This window comes from Vipera ursinii (genome assembly GCF_947247035.1).
Source record: "Vipera ursinii genome assembly, chromosome: 1".
Lineage (NCBI taxonomy): Eukaryota > Metazoa > Chordata > Lepidosauria > Squamata > Viperidae > Vipera > Vipera ursinii.
In genome coordinates, this window is record NC_139512.1 from 312,852,993 (window position 1) to 312,874,191 (window position 21,199).

A 21,199-nucleotide genomic window follows, 5' to 3' on the forward strand; every position below is an offset into this window, starting at 1 on the left:
CTGAAAGCTCAGAAGACTAAACCTCTGGTCCCAGTGATCAACCCAGATTGGATCCTGCAACATTATCCTGGGACACATATATTTGCCTTCATTCCCTAATTCTGCCTGCTCACCTCCCTGTCCCTCTTTTACCAGGGGATATCCATTAGGAATTTTCCCTGATTAGGAGATATCCATTCAGGGCATTTAAAAAAACCCAATTTGCTTCAACTTCATGGCTGTTTGCTTCAACCTGGGTCCTTCCTTTGACTGTTATGGGAAAACCACAAATGGCTCTGGGTTTTTTGTTTTCAACAGAAGAGTAGGAAAATCAATACTGGGATACAATCCTCAAAATGACAGAATGATCTCAATTCGAATCCAAGGCAAACCATTCAATATCACAGTAGTCCAAGTCTATGCCCCAACCACCAGTGCTGAAGAGGATGAAATTGACCGGTTCTATGAAGCCCTACAGCACCTTATAGAAGTAACACCAAAAAATGATGTCCTTATCATCATGGGGGATTGGAATGCTAAAGTAGGAAGCCAAAAGATAACTGGAATAACAGGCAAGTTTGGCCTTGGAGTACAAAATGAAGCAGGGCACAGGCTGATAGAATTTTGTCAAGAGAATAAGATGGTCATAGCAAACACTCTTTTCCAACAACCCAAGAGATGGCTCTACACATGGACATCACCAGACGGTCAACACAGAAATCAGATTGACTATATGCTCTGCAGCCAAAGATGGAGAAGCTCTATACAGTCGGTAAAAACAAGACCAGGAGCTGACTGTGGCTCAGACCATGAGCTTCTCCTTGCAAAGTTTAGGCTTAAACTGAAGAAAGTAGGGAAAAGCACTTGGCCACTCAGGTATGAATTAAATCATATCCCTGTTGAATATACAGTAGAGGTGACAAATAGATTTAAGGAATTAGATCTGATAGACAGAGTGCCTGAAGAACTATGGACAGAGGTTCGCGACATTGTACAACAGGTAGCAACCAAAACCATCCCAAAGAAAAAGAAATGCAAGAAAGCAAAATGGCAGTCTGAGGAAGCTTTGCAAATAGCTGAGGAAAGGAGGGAAGCGAAAGGCAAGGGAGAAAAACATAGATATGCCCAATTGAATGCAGAATTCCAGAGAATAGCTAGAAGAGATAAGAATGCCTTCTTAAATGAACAATGCAAAGAAATAGAAGAAAACAATAGAATAGGGAGGACCAGAGATCTTTTCAAGAAAATTGGAGAGATGAAGGGAACGTTTCATGCAAAAATGGGCATGATAAAGGACCAAAATGGCAGGGACCTAACAGAGGCAGAAGAGATTAAGAAGAGGTGGCAAAATTACACAGAAGAACTATACAAGAATGAGCTTAATGTCCCAGATAATCACAATGAGGTGGTCACTGACCTCGAGCCAGACATCCTAGAATGTGAGGTGAAGTGGGCCTTAGAAAAGCTGAGCAACAACAAAGCTAGTGGAGGTGACAGTATTCCAGCTGAGCTATTCAAAATCTTAAAAGACAGTGCAGTAAAAGTGCTACACTCAATTTGCCAGCAAATTTGGAAAACTCAACAGTGGCCACAGGATTGGAAAAGATCAGTTTACATTCCAATTCCAAAGAAAGGCAGTGCCAAAGAATGTTCAAACTATCGCACCATTGCACTCATTTCTCATGCTAGTAAAGTCATGCTTAAAATCCTACAAGCTAGACTTCAGCAGTATGTGGATCGAGAACTACCAGAAGTACAGGCAGGATTTCGAAGAGGCAGAGGAACTAGAGATCAAATTGCCAACATACGCTGGATCATGGAGAAAGCTAGGGAGTTCCAGAAAAACATCTACTTCTGCTTCATTGACTATGCTAAAGCCTTTGATTGTGTGGATCATAACAAACTGTGGCAAGTTCTTAAAGAGATGGGAGTACCAGACCATCTTATTTGTCTCTTGAGAAACCTATATGCGGGTCAAGAAGCAACAGTGAGAACTGGACACAGAACCACTGATTGGTTCAAAATTGGGAAAGGAGTCCGGCAAGGCTGTATACTGTCGCCCTGCCTATTTAACTTATATGCAGAGCACATCATGAGAAAGGCAGGGCTAGATGAATCAAAAGTTGGAATTAAGATTGCCGGAAGAAATATCAACAACCTAAGATACGCAGATGATACCACTCTAATGGCAGAAAGTGAAGAAGAACTAAAGAGCCTCTTGTTGCGGGTGAAGAAGGAGAGTGCAAAACTTGGGTTGAAACTTAACATTAAGAAAACCAAGATCATGGCATCTGGCCCTCTCAATTCTTGGCAAATAGATGGGGAAGAAATGGAGGTAGTGACAGATTTTATTTTCCTGGGCTCCAAGATCACTGCAGATGGGGACTGTAGCCAAGAAATTAAAAGATGCTTGCTCCTGGGGAGGAAAGCCATGGCAAATCTAGACAGCACACTAAAAAGCACATACATCACCCTGTCAACAAAAGTACGTATAGTCAAGGCTATGGTCTTCCCAGTTGCAATGTATGGCAGTGAAAGTTGGACCATAAGAAAGGCTGAGCGCCAAAGAATTGAGGCCTTTGAACTATGGTGCTGGAGAAGACTCCTGCGAGTCCCTTGGACTGCAAGACGATCAAACCGGTCAGTCCTAGAGGAGATCAATCCTGACTGCTCTTTAGAAGGCCAGATCCTGAAGCTAAAACTCAAATACTTTGGCCACCTAATGAGAAGGAAGGACTCACTGGAGAAGAGCCTAATGCTGGGAAAGATCGAGGGCAATAGAAGAAGGGGACGACAGAGAATGAGGTGGCTGGATGGAGTCACTGAAGCAGTAGGTGTGAGCTTAAATGGACTACAGAAGATGGTAGAAGACAGGAAGGCCTGGAGGAATGTTGTCCATAGGGTCGCGATGGGTCGGACACGACTTCGCAGCTAACAACAACAACAAAGTATCTGGACAAATAACTGCATAGGTATGAGGGCTAGGCTCTTCTAACATTTTCTAGTTTTTTTTTAAAAAAAAAAAAGCTTAGACACAGATTATGTTTATGCTAAATTTATTATCTGTCCAACTCCAGTGGATTCTGGGCAGTGTTCAAAACTAGAAAGAAAACCCCATAAAGCTAGCGGTGAAGATTCCAGTGAACCCAGGAAGATGGAAGAAAAGCTAGGAAAACGTATGAATTGTTGGATGCTGTGGCAACTCAGGAAAGATGGTTTGGTGATGGATGCATATTAGGCAGCATGTTCTCAAAATGCCATATTCCAATCTCTGTTCTTCTGTGGCTTCAGGGGTGGGTCCAGAATGAAAGCTGAAGGAATTATTCCATGGGAATTGAAGGTCAGCCTCCCAGGAAGTTGATTTCACTCTTCTCCTGTTCATCCTCTTACCTTTTTGCTCTATTACAAAGAAATGGAAATAGCACTGCTGTCTTGTTCACAATATCTATCATATTGCAGCAGTACAAACCACTGGTATCTGGGAACACTTCCTGGTTCATTTGGGATTCTGCAGTTAGCAGTTTAGTTAAAACCAGCTCATTTTGACTCATTATCTAGAGCTTGGTTGAACTTCCTGCACACCCTTATTACTAATAAGGTAAAGGTAAAGGTTCCCCCGCACATGCGTGCTAGTCGTTTCCGACTCTAGGGGCCGGTGCTCATCTCCGTTTCAAAGCCGAAGAGCCAGCGCTTGTCCGAGGACGTCTCCGTGGTCATGTGGCCGGCATGACTAGATGCCAAAGGCACACGGAACGCTGTTACCTTCCCACCGTAGTGGTCCCTATTTTTCTACTTGCATTTTTATGTGCTTTCGAACTGCTAGGTTGGCAGAAGCTGGGACGAGTAACAGGCGCTCACTCTGTTACGCGGCACTCGGGATTCGACCCGCCAAACTGCCAACCTTCTGATCGACAAACTCAGCGTCCTAACCCACTGAGCCACCGCGACCCTAGTTATTACTAATAGACAGTATCAATTCCTTATGAATTGCAACGTGGATATTTTATAATTTTAAACATGTTTACATCTTACAACCCAATCCACTAGAGAACAACATACACTGGTGGAAGCTTTGGTACAAGTATTCCTCATTAAATAGGAAACTTCACCTGAAAACACACTAAATGCATAGCCAGAAGATCAGCCAGCCTGTATAGTTTTAAGATATCTAGATTTATTTCATCTGGTGAAATTTCTTAAATAGCAGCTGTAATAGAAGCTCATAATGTAAATACAGTTTGTGTGTCTACTACCCACATACATACACACACATGCACGTGCGTACAAACAAAAACACAAACTTGGGCTTCCGGTTTGCGTGCACGGCGCTTCTGGACATGCAGGGACAGTCTGTCTCCTGCAGTCCATTTCTTTCTTGTTTGGAGGAACCTGAAAAGGGTCAAAAATTGCCCTGGAGGGGCGATTACCGAGAGGAGGACTTCCGTGCGATTGTGAAAGGGCAGCAACCCTCTGCTGGAATCTGAGATCATCTCCTTTGGCCTGAAGAAGAAGAGACCGCCATAAAGATTGCCGATCACTAAGCCGCTCCCTGCCGAAAGCCAAAAGTACTACCTAGCACTAAGAAGCAATCTGGAGGACCTGGGTGAGCTTTTACCTTTCCTATTCTCTTAATCATCTTCCTGTGGGACTTTCTTGAAAATCTCCTTCCCCATTTTTTGAGAAAACAGAGAATATCTACTTTGGGAACAAATCTTAAAGCCTCAAAGAAGAAATCCAATTAATGCAGCAAAGAATTTAAGCAATTAAAGCTGTATTTACTAAAAAGCTTCTATTTGTTGCTGGGGACTCACTATCCTATTCTCTCTTTAAACTGTGAATTAAAGAAAAAATTTGGACTAATCCTACAAAATTTTTTAACTCTATTTTTTAATTTATTTTTATTTTTATTTTAATTTATTGTACAGAGGCCTTTAATTTTAATTTTATCTTAACTGCTGTATTTATTGTATGTTATTGTTGTTAGCCGCCCTGAGTCCTTCGGGAGATAGGGCGGCATATAAGTCCCAAAAATAAATAAATAAATAAATAAATAAATAAATAAATAAATAAATAAATAATAAATAAAAGTTCTACATTAATTTGGAAAAAGAAAAAAAAGAAAAAACCCTCTTACATTGCATGTTATATGTTGTTGATGACATCTTGTGGCGAAGCCTGGTGCAGCAAGTAAATTTCCTTTTTCTGTTGTGAGAGCTGACTGAATAATAGAGCTGTTCTTGAAGATAAGTGTGGGAACACCTGGCACTGAATACAACTCTTCAGGAGGTGGAAAATATTTGACTATTATTAAAACAGCCTCCATGGAAGATTTAACTGTAAACAACAACGAAATGGATGAATATATCCCTCCACTTGATTATAAACTAATACTGGATACAATCTTGGCAATGACAGAGCAAATTAAAGCCAAGCTGCAAGAAAAATCTGACAATTTAAAGCCACCAAATCAAACTCTGACTGTAAATGAGGAAAAGATAACCCAAAACCAAATAGAAGAAGTGGAAACTAACACTAAAAAAGTAGATTTCAAAGAACAACAAAAGCAACCTATAGAAAACCTTAAAGTCCAAACTTTAATAGCAACTACAAAACTTACAAGCTAAAAAGTAACAGCACCTGAAGAAAGCAACACCAAGAGTGAAGACACTAAAGGCCTTCAAATACACTATATTGAGAATTCAATTAATCAAATGTCAAACATAATACCAGCTACTACTTTCTTCCTAACCCAGACAGAATTGGAAGAACAAAAAGATTTGATTGATTTAATGACAATTATATTATATCAACCACCAAAAACCGAACTACCAAAGCAAAAATACAATGGTTACAAAGGGGACATTTTCCTTGCAAAACTGACATTTGGATATGGTTCCTGGATTCAAATAAGGGGCCTAGGAAGAAAGGAAGATACATTTGAGAATTTAAAGATACCAAGAGCGAAATATGATTGGCACGAAAGGAAGGCAAGTTAGATTTAAAAGAATGAATTTGTTTCTTTTTTGGGATTCCTAAAGATAGACTATAAAAATATCTTTTTATGGATTAAGGGGAATCTCTAAAAATATCACTGATTTTACATTTAATTTTTAGATTTGTAAAGGAAATATAACTCCGAACTATATTATAGAATTTGGAATGACATATCAAAAGATGGTATTTTAACTATAACTATTTTGAACTATAGTATAGAATCTAGAATTTTATATATAAAAGATAGCATTTTAATAATTGTTGAATGGCTAAGGGAAAAATATATTTCTAATAACTGGTGATTTGCTAAGATGAAAATTAGACTTTAATGGTAAAACATAAAAATGTTTTGTAATGAACAATATAAGTTTTGTAGACAAAAGAATTATTCTTTATTGAAATAGGGAATTGTGGGTTACCCAAAATTAAGCTTTTTTCTATATACTATAGGCTATTCTAGAATATTCTATTGCAATTAGATAAAATTTAAAAATAGGATATTGATATATATTAGTGAAAATATATTTTTAATTTTGTTGATTGACTAGGTTATAACTAGAAATATACTAACTTGCTTATTTTGACTATGTAATCACTAAGGGAATTAGAGAGGGCATCTCTGTTGATGTAACCTAACCTATTTAGAAATGGCTATTTCTTATTTTAATTACCCAACCACCATATTGTTTCACAAATACATGTACATGTAAATATTAAAAATCAATAAAACTTGTTTAACAAAACAACAACACAAACTTGGCATCATTCATGTATTGTAGTGTAAATAGGAAGTGGATTGAGGGGGAGACTTCTGGTACTGTGCAGAAGTGACTGGTTGCGGGCTTGCAGACCGCTGCATCCCCAGGGCCAACTTTCGTCCTGCCTGGAGACCCTAATGGGTCCAAGCCACCCCGGAGAGGTGGCAAAGAAAGTAGGGTGCCCCAGTGAATCTGGAATGACGGCGGTCGTTCAGTTCATCTTGGGTAAAGGCTTCTAACCCGACAGGAGAAAGGCTGTATTTCATCAGTCAGTCCAAGCTACTTGTAACCAGAGTCCAAAAGAACTAACCAGCATTACAGTAAACAGTGTGCTTGAAACTGGGTGAGGAATCTGATTTTCCCTTTTCTATTCTACACTTAATTTCCTGGAAAAGATCCCCAAGAACCAAAATAGCTCTGAAAGTGAAGGTGGGGGACTTCTGCCCCATCCTTATACTAACAGAAGCGGCAAATTAAAATTTCTATGGAGGATCAAAATATATGGTAGTGAAATAAATTTATAAACTTGAAAGCTAAAATTTAACTTGTACAAGTTTAAGACTGTTGAATGGTTAAGGCTCTCATTTTAAAGACCATTGTTCATATTGAAAACTAAATAGATGCTGACACCTAGTGGTGGATGAAGATTATGACAGCTATGATTTCCATAGACAACTTGCCAAAACCTGGGAAAAGCTAATTTGTGTTTGCGACATTCAAAGTTTAATAATAAAGAACAGCTGTGACCAAAAAAAGACAACAATCTGGGTTGCAGACAAAGAGAATTATACACTTTAGGAAAAAAAATCTTTTTTGAATTCTTTGGATTACAAATATCTATTTAACTGGGACTCTAAAGCTATTTGCAGATAAGAAGGAAAACTCCAACTTTTGGCCATCATGGATCAGAGACATGTAGACAGAACACACCAAGAAAACATAAATACCTCTCAGGAGGAGATATATAGTATACTGCAATTAATTCAAATAACACTGAGTTCAAATCACAACGAAATCCAAAATCACTTTGAAAATACAAATCAATCTATCTCTAAGTTAACTTTACAACAAAACAAAAAAAACTTCCAGGAAACAAGAACAGAGAAGAAGCAGACAAAACAAATAAGTGCACATAAAATTGAAAATAGAGATTCAAATACGGAACTTAACAAAGCAAGAAAACATGATTTAATCCTAGTGGGGGGGGGAATTACAAGAAATGGAAAAAACAAAAAACATCCCTTAAGACTACAAAATAAATCTGAGGACAAAAAAACAGTTTGGATAAAATGGAATGTAGATGTTGAAAACATCATAGAGAAAGGAAGTGATAAGAGAAGCAAAGAAGGAGAAAGAGAAAACATTTTCAAGAAACATGGAAAGGCAAAAGCCTCACATAAAGACACTTTATTCGATTTACTTCTTATACCTACAGCAACAGTCATGAATATATGGAAAAACTTTTTGATTCAGCAAAACACATTGATCAAGAAAGATACTGGTCAAAGAAAAAAGTTCAAAGTGAAAGTTAAGAAAATAGATGATGGTATTTACCTGAGAGAATATTTTTAAAAGAAACATTTCTTTGAATATGGTTAAAGAAATAGAAAAGATTCTGAATACATATGTCATTCTAAGAGAGATGAAATCCTTAAATAATACTGTATGCTTCCCCCCCCCTTTTTATTTTATTTCTTGATATAAGTAATATAATACTGCTGAAATGGCCTAGATGAAGGAAATGTTTTAGATAATGTGTCTGAATTTAGGGAAATTATAATGTATAAAAAAGAAAAAAATGTTTTGAATAAGAGTTAAAGGATTAGATGTCTAGGCACATTAAATGGAATATTAAAGATTAGATAAAATTTTTAATCATAGTTAAAAAGAATAAGACATTTTGGGAATGAATATATATTAGCTTAGGAGGAATATATATTTCAAGTAGTATTTTACTTTTTATGTTTCTTTACTCTTGCTTTCTTTTGCTTTTCTTTACTGTTTTTGCCTAATCTTTAAGAGATGAAAAAATATTCAGATGGTTTATATGGGGAAAATGGATTTAAATCTTTAAATGTAATTAACTGTTGAGAAAATCTTAACCAGCAAGAAAACTTAGAACTTTATGGGAGAAACAAATCTAAATAAGGCCTGTAACAGGATATAAGATGAGGCAACCAAAATGATTAGATAGAAAAAAAAATATTATATTGATGTGATCATTATTTCTAGGAATATTGGGAAAAGTCATATATGTAACTGTTACTTATCAAAATAATAAGAACTGTATTATTTCAAGGTTTCAAAGAAGACATTTTGGAGAAAAGGGGAAATCAACTAAATGTACTATGTGGATTATAGAAACCAATTGTTAATGATTTTTCTTTATAAATGTAAACCCAGCAAACAGGCTGTTTACCAACTATTAAGTGATTTATGTTTTTTTAAAAAAATCAGTAAAATATATGGGGAAAAAAGGAAGTGGATTGAGATTCTGAAAGAACAAACTCAAAGTGATACAATAAATCAGGAATAAAAAGTCCAATTCCAATATATATATATATATATATATATATATATATATATATATGTTTAAGTATTTGTCAAGGCTTTTTGAATGGACCTTGCTAATTAACTCTTTCATTCCTGTTTTGGCCCGGCTCAGGGCTTATCCACAGGACATAGTCAACTATGACAGCTCATTATTTGTGCAAATTATTCAAATTGCTAATAAAGATAAAACACTGCCTGATATATAATCAGCCCGGGTTCGAATCTCAGATAAAGGGTATGACTAACTGATGAGAACAAAATGAGTTCGAAATGATCATCTTAGCCTCCCAAATTCTTTATTAGCAATTTGAATAATTTGCACAAATAATGAGCTGTCATAGTTGACTATGTCCTGTGGATAAGCCCTGAGCCGGGCCAAAACAGGAATGAAAGAGTTAATTAGCAAGGTCCATTCAAAAAGCCTTGACAAATACTTAAACATACATTTGCCTTGCCTTCCAGCTAATATAAGAGAGAAAGAACCCCGTGGCTCAGGAGGTTAAAACACTGCCTGATATATAATCAGCCCGGGTTCGAATCTCAGATAAAGGGTATGACTAACTGATGAGAACAAAATGAGTTCGAAATGATCATCTTAGCCTCCCAAATTCTTTATTAGCAATTTGAATAATTTGCACATATATATATATATATATATATATATATATATATATATATATATATAGGAATTCTCCAGCAGAATTGCAAGTATTGTATTGTAAAAAGGAAGTGGGTTGATTCCAGTAATAATATCTCTGAAATATAAATACTTATACCATTAGCCTGACCACAAATATTTCTGAAGGTTAAACATTCAAGGAAATAGATTAGCAACTCCAGGTTTACAGTAGCAGCAGTGAGTCAACTGCAATTAGAAAAAAAATATATGATTTCATCATTTCTGTCTCCTGAAAGAATTTGTGAAATAAAAAATTTGGCAACATGTTCCTTCCACCCACTCACTCCTTTATCTTTCCCCATTAGAATAGCTCTTTAATTGATAAAATGTATATCTGTGAGCAGTTTAAAATAGATAAACTTCTAATCTCTGTGAGAGTGGAGAGAATGGATGGAAAGAGAATGAAATCACCATCATATCTGCCGGTTCTTCCTCTGCACTCAGGATTGCCGTGACCACGTCCTTCAACTATCCTGCACGTTAAATTGTGAAGGAAAAGGGATTTATGCATTTGGAAAATGTGATGAGTAGGTCAGGATGGAGAAGCTGTGGCTCTCTAGAAGATGTCAAAAGTATCTTCTTCTCTTATTATTTGACACTACAGTTCAAGCTGTGTTAAAGTCCAGCTCTACCTGAACACTTTCAAATCTGGCAAAGACCTTATATACAAACTAAAAAGCGTTGATTCTATTTATTTTGGGGCAGAGGTTTTTTTTAATTGGAACATTTTCAGTTCATTGTTTTCATTTCATTTCATTGTTCTTACAGAGCACAAAAAGTGCATGAAACATTCATTTAGATTCAAACAAGATTTATACATCACAGTTAACCTCAGAGTTTTCCATCACTGCAATGGTGTGGTGATACATAAATCTGAACATCTATCATTCCCACCCAGAGAAATGTGTTACTTAACCCTTTTTATACAAACATATACAGGTAGTCCTTGACTTACAATCATTTGTTTAGTTACTGTTCAAAGTCACAACAGCACTGAAAAAAGTGATTTACACATTTGGTCCTCGCAGTTAGAACTGTCACAGCTTCCTCATAATGATGGCCACAAAATTTGGGCAATTGGTAACTGGCCTGTATTTAGAAAAGGTGCAGCATCCTGGGATCATGTGATCACCATTAGTGACCTTTCTAGTCACCTTCTGACAAAGTCAGTGGAGGAAGCTGGTTTTGTTTAACAATCTCATGATTCGCTTAACAACTGCAATGATTCACTTAACAACCATGGCAAAAAAGGTCATAAAATTGGGTGCCACTCCTGCAACAACTGCTTGATTAGCAATGGAAGTTCTGGTAGTAATTGTGGTCATAAATCAAGGACTACCTGTAGAGATACATAGACACAGACTTATGGGAGGTGGGCTTCAGGCTGTTTGGGATAGAACTATAAAGTAGGAATAGTTTTTTGTAATTATAGTAGTAATACAAAAGATACTACCTGCTATTTTAGTATACATAATCTGAATTTGTAAATGTTGTTGAGTTTGAATGTTACACAAGAAAATGTATGTCCTATAATTAACAATGGAAGAAATGTAATCCCTTACATGTACAAAGCTCAGTCTTAAAGCCATGCATTGCATGCCAAAGATCCTAGTTTTAACCACTGAGCATTTCAAGTAAGGCTGGGAATGATTTTTGTCTGAAAATCTAGAGAATGTGTGCCAGTTCTTGCAAACTCATCAGTGCTAGATAGATCAACATTTATCTTAAGTCAAGTTACCATATTGGCATTTGGTTCTGGCTCTGTCTTATGACAAAACAGAAAGTCGTCATAATGTTCAGGATTCTCAGAATAAATCAATGTGTTGTCAGACACAGCATACACACAGTGTATATAGCTTTACTTTGAGCCATAAGATCATTAGGCAGTTAAATAGAAACAGTAGACATATTCCCTAAGAACTGCTCTTAGTATCTACCACTACAGCCGCTAAAGCAGCTTTGTGGCTTTGGATTTGACCGCATTTTCTCTCTGATAAAGCAAATTTTATCCCATACATTTCTTCATAATGTATCTGTTAGTATACCATAACCTTACTGCAAAAAGAAAAGAAATATGTGACTGAATTAAGACTGAAAACTTAATTAGGGTAATAAGGAACAGCTGTTCACCAGTGTCAATGTATTATTCTTTCTATAAAAAGCTTGATTGCTATGGATGTTTTGAAAGAAACAATCTATGAGAAACTTCACTGGTTTTCCTCTTCTGCTTACACACGCAAATATTGCCCATTTGGCCTGCCTCCCACCTGGGACACATTTTTGGAATTTTACATATCCTATTACATATCCTATTGCCTTTATACTTAAGGGATTGTGGCTATATCATTCTGTATTATGATTCACATTATTGTTCTGCTTCTTTCAATTCTTCTGTTGTAAACTGCCTATATTCTCCGCTGATTGGGACGATCAACTAATATTATTAAATAGATCTGAACAAAAAATATTTTATTTATTAGGTTTTTATTATGTCTTGTTGACCCAGAATTAGGGGACAGTATAGGAAATATCAATGGCCCTACTATCTTTGGGCTCTTGCCAAGTCCTAGATGCAGGGTCATGAAAGGCCAGCAAGGAAAATACCCAATGTCCTAACCCACCCAAGAACATATGATATCTATAGGGAAACACCCAGAAGGGAACATGTTTGTTACTTCTGCTCTCTCATCTACAGTATGCCAGACCTACTGGGTGAAATCTTTATCATATGCTTGTCAGCTTTGCTGGATAGCTTGCTTATGTAAAAAGAAAGAATAAATACAAGGATTTCTTGTATTTCGGGGCTGCTCTCATTTAGAGGAGCCCGTCTTTTTGTTCAGCTGAATAAAAACATAAAGCTTGAAGGCAACTTCTGGATTCCTGTATTTTTTACCAGCAAAACCTCAGAACCTGCATATCAGTCTTTATGAATTCAATGCAGCAATCCTACATAATACTCTTTCATGCTCCTATTTTCTCCACAACAACAACCCTATGAGGTGGGCTGGGCTGAGAGACAGTGATTGACCCAAGATCACCCAGTTGGCTTTCATGCCTAAAATAGGATTAGAACTTACAGTCTCCAGGTTTCAAGTCTGCTGCCTTAACCACTTGACCAAATTTGCTTCTTGTTTTCAGATTTCTACTCATGGTACTCTCATCTCAGATGAATGTTCCTAAAAGAAGGATGCCCAATTTTTGTGTTTTGAAGGGTAAGAATAACATTTTGGCATATACAGTAGCAACTGTATATGGGGCTACATGGGGCTGTCCTTGAGGACCACCCGGAGGCTCCAACTGGTACAGAATGCAGCCGCGAGAGTTGTGTTGGGAGTCTCCCGATACTCCCATGTTACACCTCTGCTCCGTGAGCTGCATTGGTTGCCAGTTGTCTTCTGGGTGAGATTCAAGGTACTAGTAATGGTGTTTAAGGCCCTACATGGCAGGGGTCCGGAGTACCTTAGGGAACACCTGCTGCCGGCATCAAGTTCCCTTCGCCCTGTGCGCTCCCACAGAGAGGGCCTCCTCAGGGTGTCACCGATCAGAGAATGTCGATTGGTGGCCCCCAGGGGGAGATCCTTCTCTGTGGGTGCCCCGGAGCTATGGAATCAGTTACCGGTTGAGCTCCGGATGGCGCCCGATCTTCGCTCCTTTCGCCGCGATCTAAAAACATTCTTATTCGAACAAGCCGGCCTGGCCTGATGGGGGATTGGTGGGGTTTTTTATTGTTGTTTTATTGGGGTTTTAATATTGTATTTACTGTTTTTAGTGGGCATATATTTAATCCTTTTTTAATTTTTGTAACTTTGTATTTTTATTCTTGCCCTGTTCACTGCCCTGAGTCCTTCGGGAGAAGGGCGGTATATAAATATTATTAAATAAATAAATAAAAATAAACTTCAGTACAGCCCAGATTCCACTAATGCCATATAAAAAGAAAAGTTCATGCTAATAAATGCTATCATATATAAATACATATGCAATTAATATGCATATAATATGGAATGTATTATAATATCACCTTTATAAAAGAAATGTGATACTAAAGAAAGATATTTCTTTCTTGCAACGTCCATATACTTTCCTTGTGACTGTACTTAAGAATAAAATTTTAATCAAACCTAAATAAAATTCTGGGTCTAGTTAAAACTGCCTAAAAAAAAATTAATCGGTCCCACAGGTGCCCATTGATAATGAATAATAGCTTCTAATCTCCCCACATTCAAGAAAATAGTATGAAGAAAAATTGTGCTAATTGACACGGTGTACACCCAACGCTAACTTAAACTGCAACAATAAATATTGAAGTTACAGTTCATTTACTGGGATCAGAGCCATTGTGAATGCATAGTTTCCCAAGAATTCATGTGGAAAATTTCTGTCAAAGAGATGGATTATGAGATCCTTCCCCAGATGGTTGAGGATTATGGATTTAAGAATGTCTTTCCTGGCCTTGTATTCATAAGTAGAATTTGCCATAATAACCAACACTTTACAAAAAAAATGAAAGGTATCCTTCTTCTCCTATAAAATGCAGTTAAGCCCTATGAGGACTTTTCCCCCTGTACATAATCCTTCCATGGCAGCTCACCAATAAGATGCAACTACAGAAGATACATTAAACTCAGCAGCAATGATGATATCTATAGCAAAAAAGAAAAAGCATAGAAAAAAAGAAAGCGAATTGGCCAGGAACTTCCACATCTCCTTTTTATGTTGTAAAATTCCTGCATTTCCCAGAAACTTGAGCAGAGCTCTGAGCTCTCCCTATAAATAAATAATATATAAACAATATGGAAATAGTAGTAGAAATTTCCGCAAATTGGCTTGGCAGATTTTGCATTTCCCTTCTTTTCTGCAGCTCCATATCATTAACATTCCTAGAGGGTCAAGGTTACCTTTAGAATATTGTGAAACAAACCCTAAAGTGCTGCAATGAAAAGTGGGAGACAGGAACTCTCAAAATTAAGAAGTCACCCAAGGGGTCCAAGACCCTACTGCCTGATTTTGGACAATTGTCCCTTTATATTGCAGTCTCCTTCATCCTCTCCACATACAGACCTCAGCCATGAAATACATGGATTTGAGAAGTCTCCCCAATCTTTTGGAGGATTTCTCCTTTGGGAATGAGGGGAACAAGGAGTTGAAGGTAAAAATTTTTAAAAAAAGGTGCTTATCCATCTGATATTTGAATTGAACATTGCACGCAATTAGTCAGAAATCTTATAGCTTAAACCTGTTTTAACAGATGCTGAAAGTATTCCGTGATTATGATTATTAGGATTGAAGCCAGGATAAATGTAGGATTTGAGTGCAATTATTCTGGCTTCAGGGATGATTTAATATTTATAAATTTGACATGATGCCACTTTTCCCTTCCCCACATCTGATCTCTCATAAACAGATGAAAGATGCAAATTACTTTCATGAGAGGCCTTTGAATGTACAGAAGACATGTATACTGACTTTAGCAATCATCATTTCCCACTCTTATGTGCCAGTTGCAGCCCGAAGTGCTTTTGCTCCTATAATAAAATATACAAAGTCTTGGATAACATTTAAAAATGTGCTGTTTTCACTTCTGCTCCTGTTATTATTTCACAAGCAAATCGTGTTGTCTGTCTTCCAAGATCAATGCATACTCTCTCCTTTTAATCTATTAAATTATAAGATGAGTCTCCTGTACACAATGCAGCGACCACACTGCATAATTCATAAGTGTTAATACATCCTAAACACTTCAACGTGAAAAACTTTTGTAAAGCTTTAGCAAAAACCTCACTCATCTGCTTATTTGGACCGATATAAACAATGTCATCAACATAAACAAGAATTATCTCATACCTATTACCGGATCTTTTAGTAAACACGCATTCATCTGTTTCGGACTTAATAAAGCCCAATGAATTTAGTTTGTCAGAAAGACATAAGTACCACATTAAACCAGACTGTTTCAGACCATAAAGACTTTTGTGTAGAAACCAGGTATCCCCTTCTTGCTGTCTGAAACCTGGAGGACCTTTGACGTAGATGTCTTCATCAAGATCAGCGTGAAGATAAGCCGTTTCAACATTGAACTGAAAAACTTCCAGGCCAAGGATAGTTGCAGTGGCTAAAGCAATTTTCACACTTTCAGTCCGCACCGTGGGTGAGTATGTATTTGTATAGTCCTCAGGGTAACGTTGAGCGAAACCCTGGGCTACAAGTCTGGCCTTGTACAACGACTCACCATTCGGCTTCTTTTTGATCCTGTAGACCCATCGAGTACCAATAACTTTCTTGTTTGCTGGAGGGCTTGCAGGCGTAAACACTTGAAGTTTCTTTAGACTGTCCATTTCAGCCTGCATTGCCTCAAACCATTTATCTTGTTCTGATTCAGGAAGATGTTTGATCTGTGTGAACTTCTCAGGTGGAAGTGTTACATTACAAATCAAAGGTACAGGTGTTTTTGTTACTTGCCACGAATACCGTTTTGGAGGGATTCCCTTTGTGGACCTCTTGGAACGCCTCGGGCCCACCGTCCATTCTTCTTCCATGTCGTCCTCGTCTTCATCATCGTCGCCAGCAGCAACATCGGCGGCTTGCGAAGACGGAACAGTAGGTTGAGAAGAACTCGTGGAAGGAACATTCTCCTGTGATTCTTGATCAGGTTGCGTGGCATCAGCAACATCATCTCTAGGAAAATAAACTCCAGGATCGTTAGAATGAATCCTGGACCAGTCAGCATCTTCCTCAAAAGTAGCAGATTGTGAAACCACAATAACATGATGAGAGTCAATGTATTTGCTCCATTTTGAATTATCATCAATGCCCATAAATCTCATCCTTTTTGCTGCAGGACCCCCTTTCTTTCTTTGGGCTAAAGGAATATTCACCATAGCATAGGAACCAAAAATATGGAGATGTGAGAGATCAGGCTTGTGTCCATACAACATGAAATAAGGGGTCTGATTTATCACACTACTCCAAGTACGGTTGACGATATGGTTAGCATATTTGATAGCTTCACCCCAGTATGGAAGACTGAGGTTAGCATCTTCAAGGAGGCAACGCATCATGGTTTGCAAAACCCCATTTCTGCGTTCTGCCACCCCATTTTCAGCTGGAGTATAAGGAGCGGATGTCTGATGTACTATCCCATTCTCACGCATCCAGTCCTGGAAACGCTGAGACATGAATTCAGCACCGCGATCACTCTGGATTCTGGCAATGTTGACCTCGAATTGGGTATAGACAAGACTAGCAAAGTCTTTAAAGATCTGAAAGGTCTCAGATTTTTCTTTCATAGGATATACATATCCATATCTAGAATAATTGTCAACGATTGTCAAGAAATATCTTTTACCACCAAGTGTTGGTGCAAAAGGACCAACTATGTCAGTGTGTACCAAATCAAAAATGCGTGTTGACAGGCGTGTAGCGCGTTTTGGAATTGCTGCTGCCTTGGATTTGGCTTTCTTGCAGACAGCACAGTCCAAGAACACCTTACACCCCTTTAGATCCAAACCTCTTGCGAACTCTGGCATCTTCTTCAGAACACGGAAACTGGCATGACCCAATCTTCTGTGCCACTTATGGATACACCTGGAATGCAAAGGTTTACCTGTTAGTGAATTCTCAACTTTAGCATTTTTATTAGGAACCCCAGGCTTGCTGTGAGCAACCTGTGTCTTTTTTGTATTTTTATCATTATTAGGAACCTTTGGAGTAGCAACAGGATCTCTCTCTGGGACATCTCTCTCTGGGCCTGTGCTCTTTGGAACGTGTATACTTGCCTGCTCTTGCTGCTTAGGCTTTGGTTTTAAGTAATAAACACCACCAATCAACATGGTTTCAGCAACAATATCTCCATCTTTGACTATATAACTTGCTTTTTCAAGATGGTGGACCTGAAAATGAGAAAACCTAGACAAATGACTCTGACTAAGCAAATTACTACTGGCAGACGGAACATAGTAAACATTTGGAATGAGAGCATCAAGCTCTTCAATGTAGACAGTTCCTTTTCCCAAGACCTGAACAGGATGATTGGAAAAAGAGTAAAGTTCACGAAGTTCAGGTTCAGGCTCGTGCATCTCAGTGTAAAGCTCTTTTCTGTAGGTTACATGTAATGCTGCTCCACTGTCCAAAGTCCAAAGAAGTCGTCTGTCATACTCTGGTTGAGGCTGTGGATCGTTGGTCACAACCAATGTGACAAGTGGAGCATGTGGATCACGCCTGGAACCACGACCACGACTTTGTCGTCCGCCTCTACCTCTGCCTCCTCTGGAATCTGTTCCTCTGGGCTGGTATGTGACGGGCGCTGGAACTCGTTGGGGACAATCCCGGGTGGCATGTCCCACACGATTGCAGATGTAGCATCTTGGCATCCTTGGAACGTAGGTCCTTCCACGGAAGGCACGCCTCGCTGAAGCTCTTGATGCAGGTGGTTCCCTTAAATGTGACGCAGCTTGCATAACTGCCTCTTCTTCGGCTAAGATTCTGCATACATGATCCACTGTGCATTGAGCAATAGGCACTTGATTAATCTTGGAAATAGCATCTTTCCACTCATGATTCAAAGAATTGATGATAATGCTGATCATTTGAAAATCATCAATAGGATAGCCTTTTTCACCCAGTTCTTTTCTAATACCTTTCATTTTAGTCAAATGTGCTCCAATATGTTCACCAGGTTTTAATCTGGAACCATGGAACTCAGACAAAAGTAAACATGTAGACTCAATTGATGTAGGCCGATAACATGTCTCTAACTGAGTCCAAATTTGTTGGGCAGTTGCATCTTGTGAAAACGTGAGCTGCAATTCAGTGTCCATTGACATCAATAATGTTGTGCATGCTCTATTATCCAAGTCCCATATGTCAGGAGTCCATGGCTGGGCAGGAGGATTAAACACCATCATGTGAGTACCTTCTCTGCGTAACAAAAGTCCAACCTCACTGACCCATGCCCTGTAATTCTGTCCTGACTTCTTTAATTTTGAGTCACCAGCCAGTGGTACAATGGAAGGTGTTTGATGAGGAAAATACAATTGAGGTACTGGCTGTGCAGGTTGTGCAATCCGACCATAACCTGCAGGGGGCACCAGTGGCGTCTGTGCCTGGACATGCGGCAGTTGCATTGAAGCTGCCGGTAGTCTTGGTGCTGGCTGTGACTGTCTTTGAGCTGCTATTCCACCCTGGCCAGCAGGAGGCGCTGGCGCTGGGGCTGGTGCAGTAGCATAACTTGCAGATGACACTGGCCTTCGCATATAAGAACCCGGTGGCAATTGCATGTGGGTTAAATATGGCTGTGTTCTGCCAGGTAGAGGGGCTTGCATAGAAGCAATATTAACAGGAGAAGCAATAGTAACAGGAATCCTAGCACCATCAGGGACTGGAGCCTCAGATGATGGCAGAAATCTTGTATCTCTGAGCAAAGACTCCTCCATAGACAATTGCGAGAGTAAGAGCTCCAATTCATGTCTTAATGCAGCTTCACCAGTAGATGGTGCCATAACATTTGCTTCAGGCATCACTGTGGCTCTGTATGTCCTTTGGGACAGCCCATAATCATGTGACATAGGAGCCTCCGGTTCCCATTTGTCTTGCATGACACTCAATGATGGGCGTGACTTTGGCTTTGGGGAAGAAGGAGGCAATATGGCTTCTCCTTGTGGGTGTGGCAATATGGCCGGTTCATGCTCATAATTCCTCTCATATTGCTGAACCATTGACACATATTCCTTTGCCTGCTGCAAACGCCTTTCAAAAACCCCAATTTGTTCACAGTAGCCTTGCATAGCCCTATCTCGCATAGTTTGCTTGGGGCTTGAAGGAGCAGAAGGAATTTTCTTCGGCTGGACTTTAAGTTTCGCTCCAAGCCTTTGAAATTCATCTTGAGCCCCTGGAGTGTGAACATTTTCAAAAACAGCTGCCAGGGAGCTTGGAAAAGTAGAAAAAGGAGTGACTGACCTTGCATCGTGGACAGGAGCAGGTGCGTCTTCTCCAAGGCGTGTGGCCGAAGCTATCGGAGTTCTTAAGGTCGAAGGGATCTGCCCCACAGAAAGACTCCTTTCCAGCCGTGGCTTCCTTCCTGACATGTTTCAGCAGTTAATCACCGCTGCCCCACTAGCACTAACTAACTGATAACAGCCGCAGAAACATGCTTCTCCAAAAACATAAATCAAACCATCCTCTGCTACCAAAATGTCAAGGTAAAAATCACCTTTGTAGAGGGCGACGGACCGTGCTTCGGAGAATGCATGATACACTTGCAGGAAGGCAAGAAAAACACGACGCATAATCTTACTAAATACCTTTTACTTACAAAATATAAAAACTAAATATATATTATACAGAGCTAGCTAGCTTCATCCTAACGTAACAGACAGTAACAGCAAAGTGAAGAAAAACAATACAGATAATAACTCTGGGAACTTCTTCTAGACATGCGCACTAAACAGACTGAAACCATAACATAGCTAGTCATATGGGATTCACTATGGTTACCAGATAAGTTATCACAACAGGTGCAGAGAACAGGGGAAATGTACAGTTAGAAATGAACTTTTCTGACGAACAAAAAAAACGTGCAGTGACAGTGTACATTAAACATTGAAAGATATGGTTGCAAAGGGCTAATCACTCTGGAAAGAAATAACATATCCACATGGGGTTGGCAAGCTTTAAAAGATGGGTTCTGTCTCCCTGTCAAGAGTTTATTTTCAGACAGAATTCTAACGATATTCAGCTGCAAAAGTCTATCTCTACCAAAATAAATACAGAGATGTCATTAATCTTGATCTTCATCTGTTTGGCTGGAAGTCTTGGGATCTGTGTGTCCTTGTCTCAACCTATGAACCACTGACTTGCAGGTAGCAGTTTCTTAGGAAAAGCCTTCTGAACTAGATTAATTGTGCTGGATTGAAATTTGAATGTTTCTGTAGATAGGAGGAAATATAAGAGGGCCTTGTGTTAAATTTAGGTTAAAGTCCTACATACATACATAGATACATACATACATACAGTACATACATAGCTGAAGTAGGTTTGTTCTATTGAACTCAGTGAGATTGAGTACTGAGAGGTGATACTGTACAGAGAAATACATTTTCAGATACAAATAGATTAGTGAGTGTGCAGTAAAGAATAGAAATAATTTTAGATTCAAAAGTCTGCTCCAGATTGCCAACATTCATTGAAACAAAATGGGTGATGGCAATGCATAGTTCAATTATTTTGATTATGTACCATC

General features: G+C 38.6%; 1 long non-coding RNA gene across 2 annotated transcripts; it reads right to left on the minus strand.

Moving 5' to 3' along the window:
- Positions 1 to 3,024: 3,024 nt before the first annotated feature.
- LOC310639957 lies at positions 3,025 to 15,471 on the minus strand. 2 transcript variants are annotated; one of them, XR_014492440.1, is made up of 4 exons: positions 15,386 to 15,471; positions 14,555 to 14,606; positions 13,041 to 13,139; positions 3,025 to 3,378 (listed from the first exon to the last, which is right to left on the minus strand). It is a non-coding gene; the product is annotated as an uncharacterized lncRNA (long non-coding RNA). The 2 variants fall into 2 exon arrangements; XR_014492441.1 differs by lacking the exon at positions 15,386 to 15,471 and having other exon boundaries at positions 14,555 to 15,036.
- Between the last annotated feature and the right edge of the window lie 5,728 nt (positions 15,472 to 21,199).